This window comes from Oryx dammah, unplaced genomic scaffold (genome assembly GCF_014754425.2).
Source record: "Oryx dammah isolate SB20612 unplaced genomic scaffold, SCBI_Odam_1.1 HiC_scaffold_26, whole genome shotgun sequence".
Lineage (NCBI taxonomy): Eukaryota > Metazoa > Chordata > Mammalia > Artiodactyla > Bovidae > Oryx > Oryx dammah.
Genome location: NW_024070210.1, coordinates 14,871,470 through 14,878,096, shown reverse-complemented (window position 1 = coordinate 14,878,096; position 6,627 = coordinate 14,871,470).

Genomic DNA, 6,627 nt, shown 5'->3' with positions numbered 1-6,627 from the left:
AGAACCACTCAGTGAACACTCTGTTCCCGGTTGCCGCACCAACACGCCGGCCAGCATCAATCGCCACCTTTCCCTCTTTCCCTCCTAGCACAGTGCTGACCGCTCCACCGTCCTGGGCTCCCACCCCGCCCCCCCCCGCCAACTCTTGCTTCCTCAGAGACTGTGTTCCTTCTGCTCATCCCTCTCCTTTCCTTCCCCAACTCTTGCCCATCAACACGTGAAGTCAAGTCACTCAGTCGTGTCCAACTCTTTGCGACCCCATGAATCACAGCACGCCAGGCCTCCCTGTCCATCACCAACTCCCGGAGTTCACTCAAACTCATGTCCGTCGAGTCAGTGAGGCCATCCAGCCATCTCATCCTCTGTCGTCCCCTTCTCGTCCTGCCCCCAATCCCTCCCAGCATCAGGGTCTTTTCCAATGAGTCAGCTCTTCGCATCAGGTGGCCAAAGTATTGGAGTTCCAGCTTCAGCATCAGTCCTTCCAGTGAACACTCAGGACTGATCTCCTTTAGGATGAACTGGTTGGATCTCCTGTATATTACCATATGTAAAATAGATAGCCAATGGGGATTTGCTGTATGTCTCAGGGAACTTAAACAGGGTCTCTGTATCAACCTAGAGGAGTGGGATGGGGAGGGCCATGGGAGGGAGGTTCAAGAGGGAGGGGACATATGTATACCTATGGCTGATTCATCTTGATGTTTGACAGAAAACAACAAAATTCTATAAAGCAATGATCCTTCAATTAAAAAATAAAGAAGTTTTTTTAAGTCCAACATGGTCAAACAAACAAAAAGACTCCGTGATTCCAATGCCGGGGACTTGGGTTCAATCTCTGGTTGGGGAGCTAGGATCCCACCTGCCATGGAGCTACTAAGTCCACGTGCTGCAACTACTGAACCCGCACCCTCTGGAGCGCTCAGGCCACAACTAGGGAGTCTGTGCGCTGCAGTGAAAGATCCTGAGTGCAGCAACAAACATCTCGTGGCTGCAACTAAGACCCGACGCAGGCAAATAAATAATTTTTTTAAAAACCCTCTTTGAAGGATCTCTCTGGTGATCCAGTGGATAAGACTCTGTGCTTCCAGTGCAGGGAGTGCAAGTTCAATCCCTGGTCTGGGAACTAACATGTCACATGCTACCCAGCACAGCCAAAAGCAAAAACTGTTTGCAAACCCTCACTGTCCTCAAAATACAGTCAAACTCCATAGCATAGCACTAAAGACCCTTCATTACTGCCCTCCACTCACCTCCCATCTCATCTCTCAGCTCTTCCTTCCCACCACAATTCCTCTGCAGGGAGAATCACACTCCAGCCTTGCTGGAGACTGTAACTTGCTGTCAAGACTTTTACATGCTTTTTTCTCAGCCACATATACCTCTCCATCTCTACCGGGCCTACCCTTCCCTCTGCCTTCACCTAATTACTGCCTAACAGACCTTCAAGTTTCAGCCTAGACCTTCCTTCCTCAAGAAAGCATTTCCAGGTCTCTAACACCCACCCACCTACAGACACATGCCTGCCCACATCTGGATCACAGCCCTCCTTCTTTGTTTCTGAAACATCCTCTCTTACTCTGGGTTCAATACGGTCACTGTTTGCTTACTCATCAGTATCTCTCAGTATACTGTATACTTCACGCGGTTCCCCACTCTATCCCCATCGCCCAGCGATTACCCTTCAATTAAAAATAAATACTTTTAAAAAGTTATAACATGGTAAAAACGAACAAAAAGACTGCACAGCAAAGGAGACCATAAACAAGGTAAAAAGACAACCCTCAGCATGGAAGAAAATAATAGCAGATGAAACCACTGACAAAGGATTAATTTCCAAAATATACGAGCAGCTTACACAACTCAATACCAGAAAAACAGACAACCCAATCAAAAAATGGGAAAAAGACCTAAACAGACATTTCTCCAAAGAAGACAGACAGATATTCAGTACCAGGATATTCAACACATTCATTCATTAATAATTAATTAATGAGAAATCCTTCTTTCTGAAGAGCTCTGGTTCCCAAGGAAACTAAGCATAATAAAACCCAAACTTGCAGAAGCAGACATGTGATGGGGAACTTCTCTGTATTTTGCAAAGGTTTATTTGCTTTACAAAATAATTCTGAAAGTGCCTTTCTTTCAGAGTCTCCCACATACTTGAAATCCAATTTGATTTGCAGTTGCCATTTAAAGAAAACCAGCCCTTACATAAAATTGGATATTATTACACCTAATAATGAAGGCTCTGTTTCTTTCTGTGCTTCTGCTTCCTCCTCCCGCCTCCTCACATGATTTCTGCCTGCTATCCTTGACCCTTGGCTCTCCATTCTTTCCTACGGAATATTAGGACCTTCAGTAGTTACCCCAGGCTAACGGTCATCAAACACAACAGCAAACTTTTTCCTAAAGGACCAGATAGAAAATGTTTTTGGTTTTGCCGGCCGTAGATCTCTGTAGCAACTGCTTGACTTCAGCATTGTAGCTTGAAAACAGGCACAGAAATACCTAAATGAGTGATCACAGCTGTGCTTCAACAGAACTTTATTACAAAAACAAGCAATGGACCAGACTGGGTCCTCAGACTTTAATTTGCCAACTCTTGGAATATATAACCTGAGCACAGACCCTCCTCTGAACCATGAACAGCAGCTGCTTTGAGTGGGGGACAACCTTGTCTTGCTCAAGGAATGGTAAGAGGTCAGTTCAATGAATGGTCAGTGTAGAGAAGCAGCAGCCAGACTGAATTCACTTATATCCCAGCTCTAGCTGTGTGACCTCGAGCCAGTAACTTAACCTCTCTGTGCTGTTTCCTCATCTATAAAATGGGAATAAAAATAGCATCTCATAATAGCTGTTAGACAATTTGAATGTGTTTATACATGTAAGGGGAGTTCCCTCATAGCTCAGCTGGTAAAGAATCCACCTGCAATGCGGGAGACCTGGGTTCGATCCCTGAGTTAGGAAGATCCCCTGGAGAAGGGAAAGGCTACCCACTCCAGTATTCTGGCCTGGAGAATTCCATGAACTGTATAGTGCATGGGGTCGCAAAGAGTCGGACCCAACTGAGTGAAAAATTGAAATACATGTGAGGACCATACAACAATACCAGCATTTATAAGGGCGGTATAAATGGTTATAGGATAGTAAAGGGTCCCTCTGCCATGATCCCCGCTAACGAATAGATCGTAACATGAATATTGGCAATAAAGAAGAAAATAGTCATTCCCTTAGTATTTGGCCATACCTTGCTCTGGGTGGCTTTCTCATTGACTCATTTTTTATCAAAATCACAGTTCCGTCTCCCCAGAGACTGTCTCTTTTGCCCCACACTGTGTGGACTGACTGTAGAGCCAGTTTACTGCCCACCCACTAAGTGCCTTAGGCCCACCTCCCAGCACCATAGCGGCTTATCTCACAAACTAGTGGCTTAAAGTACATTCTGGTTAGATGCTGATTATGTGGTTTTGATTTGTCAATTGATTTTTGACAGTGGTGAAAAGACAATAAATCCTTGCCAGGGTTGGGAAGGATAGAGGGGAGGAATAGTTTGGGGTGGAGATGTACACACAGCTATATTTAAAATGGATAAAGGACCTACTGTATAGCGCGTGGAACTCTGCTCAGTGTTATGTGGAATCCTAGATGGAAGGGAGCTTGGGGGAGAATGGATACATGTATATGCATGACTGAGTCCCTTGGCTGTCCATCTGAAACAATTACATTATTAATTGGCTATATGCCAATACAAAATAAAAAGGGTTTTGTGGTTAAAAAAAATTCTCCAATAAATGGAGAAAGCACACTCTTTTCAACAAATAGTGCTGGAACATGTAACATCCACGTGCATTTATAGGTATATTGCATACTCCACACCTTATCTAAAGATTAACTCAAAATGGACCATAGAAAAAGTTCTGGAAATGGATAGTGGTGATGGTTATGAAACATTGTAAATAAAGTTAATGTCCCTGGATTATACACTTAAAAGGGTTAAAATGGCAAATTTTATGTTAGTATATTTTATCATGATAAAAAAAATCAATGCATCATAGGCCTAAATGTAAAAGCTAAAACTATAGAACTTCTAACATGAAACAGGAAAAAATCTACTTGACCTTGAGCTAGGTAGAGAGTTTAGATATGACACTGAAAGCATGATCCATAAAAGAAAAAAATTGATAATTTTGATACGATTTGACTTCATCAAAATTAAAATTTGTACTCTGTGAAAGACACTGTTAGGAGTAAGAAACTAAACCACAGACTGGGAGAGAAAATATTTGCAAATCCCATTTCTGACAAAGCACTTATATCTAGAACACATCGGCACTCAATGAGAAAATAAACAGTCCAATCTAAAATGGGCGAAAGATCTGAACAAATAGCAAGAAGATATAGGAATGGCCAATAAACATATGAAAGGATGCTCAACATCATTAGTCATTAAGGAAATGCAAATTAAAACCACCATGAAATACCACTACGCACTTATTAGAATGACACTCAAGCAAAACTGGCAATATCAAGTATTGGTGAGAATTTGAAGCAACTGATGCTCATATATTCCCTGTGGGAATTCAAAATGATGTAGCTGCTTTGAATGACAACTTGATTCACCCACTGCCTTTTCCCCACCCTCTATTTGCTCAGAGCCCATGAATAAAATGGGCTTGTAGATGTTTATTTTATTCTTTGGGTTACAGCACAATGCTGTCATTTATTTTGCTCTTCAAATTCCAATTATGACTATGGGGAGCTCATTCAGGTTGGCTCCTGTGCGCTTTCTACATGCCTCTCTTTTTTATTTTTGTTTTTGATCCCTTCCTTCTTTGCTGGCACCACAGAAATTACCCACCTTTCCAAGGAAAATAGAAACCTAGATCTGGGCACCGGCATGCTCATCACCGCTAAATTGTCTCTGCTTCTGGTCCCTTTCAGTGGGTAAAGTTAGAAAATATATGTATGTATAATAATCTCTGCATAACACATGCATATATTTATATCCATCTATCTGTGTACATATATTAAGCAAAACACCTGAATCCACTTGTAGACCTCTGACTCCATTCCAGCATCACTCTTTGTGAGGGCATGATGCCCCCCAGTACTGGCAAATTGCCAGTACTACCTTCAGACCCAGGTAAGCGGTGTCTCTGTTCAGTGGCTATTTGAGATGCTTTCCTCCAAATTTTCTAATTCACCTGTGGTACCTTAGACCACATGGTACCGTTCAGGCAGAGCACCCACAACTTAGACCAGGATCTAAATACTTTCTGGTCACCATTTTTCTCTTTTAAGAGAGAAATATCTCACTTTCTTATCCTCTGTACCAGTATGGGGGTTGACCAGATATGCCTAGGGTCTTCAGGACTCATGCCTACCAAGTTATCCTAGGAGGTGACCATCTCCTCTGGCCTGTTCCTTGTTTCTTTCACAGAATCGCAGGAGATTGGACTGCTAGAAATGTTGTCATGCTGATTTAGGATAACTCAAATTGTTTATTTGAACAGAAGCTCTGCCAAAAGTATTTGCCCAGGACCCTCACAACCTAGGAGTGGCCCTGTCGACTTCTATCTTGTATTATACACGCACTGGAAGACCCAAGTCTTAATCATGTCTGCATTCCCCTCCTCATTGTGGTGCTTATCTTAGTGCCTTATATGTAACAGATGCTCCATAAATTTTCAGAATGAATGCCTGGAGGAATGAGTCATGTCTCAGATTACATATTTCTTTTGATTCAAGGTTCTAACTGTGTTTTCCCTACATGCATCCCCAGATATTCATCATTCTTCTGAGTGGCAAAGAGGGATTCTCATGTCCCTAAGCCCTCCAGTCACTGACCTGCCCGTTGATGTGCTGATAGTTTATCAAGAAGGAACAAACACGCCTCCAGATTCTCTTGACAGTAAAATGCAAGTGGGCTTCAACTCCAAGGCATGTGAAAACAGCCAGGCGTGGGAATGATGGTTGAATGCTTTCAAGTTAGGCAGCCCAGCAGTTTGAACAGTGCTTTGGCTGCAACCAATTGTAGTGATAGAACATATGTTTGTCGTGCTTTGCTTTTGATCTTCTGCTCCAAGGTTGAGGATACTCTCCCAAGGGGGAAAGAAAAAAGCAAGAAGAACTGGGAAGAAGAAAACTGACCTTACCCATCACTGAAATATTTCGTACCTGAAGCACAACCACCTTGAGAGAAGAACATGGCGGTGGCTCTTCACAGTCAACTTTTTAAGGGGCTTGGGTTTGGTCCTGACTCAGAGGGAAATAGAACTCCACTGAGAGGCACCCCCCCACCAACACCTGCACACTCACAACCAAGCCTGGGCTTGGCCCCAGTGGACATAAGAGAAAAGATGACTGCCAGGGTCACCAAGAGGGTGGGAGGCTCGCTGTTGCTGGGTCTACCCGCATGGATCACAATGACTGCATGAGGTCATGGAATGCTGAAGATGAAATGAAAGTGGGTCCTAAGTCATAAAGTTGCAGGTGCGTGGGCATCCCTTCAACAGGGCTCCCAGGAATAGAGCTATACCCTGATGATCCTAGGAAGCAGCTCCCTCTCCCAGACGGAGTTGGGGTCAAATCCAGACACATCCCACCAAACCCCACTCTCCCCAGGGC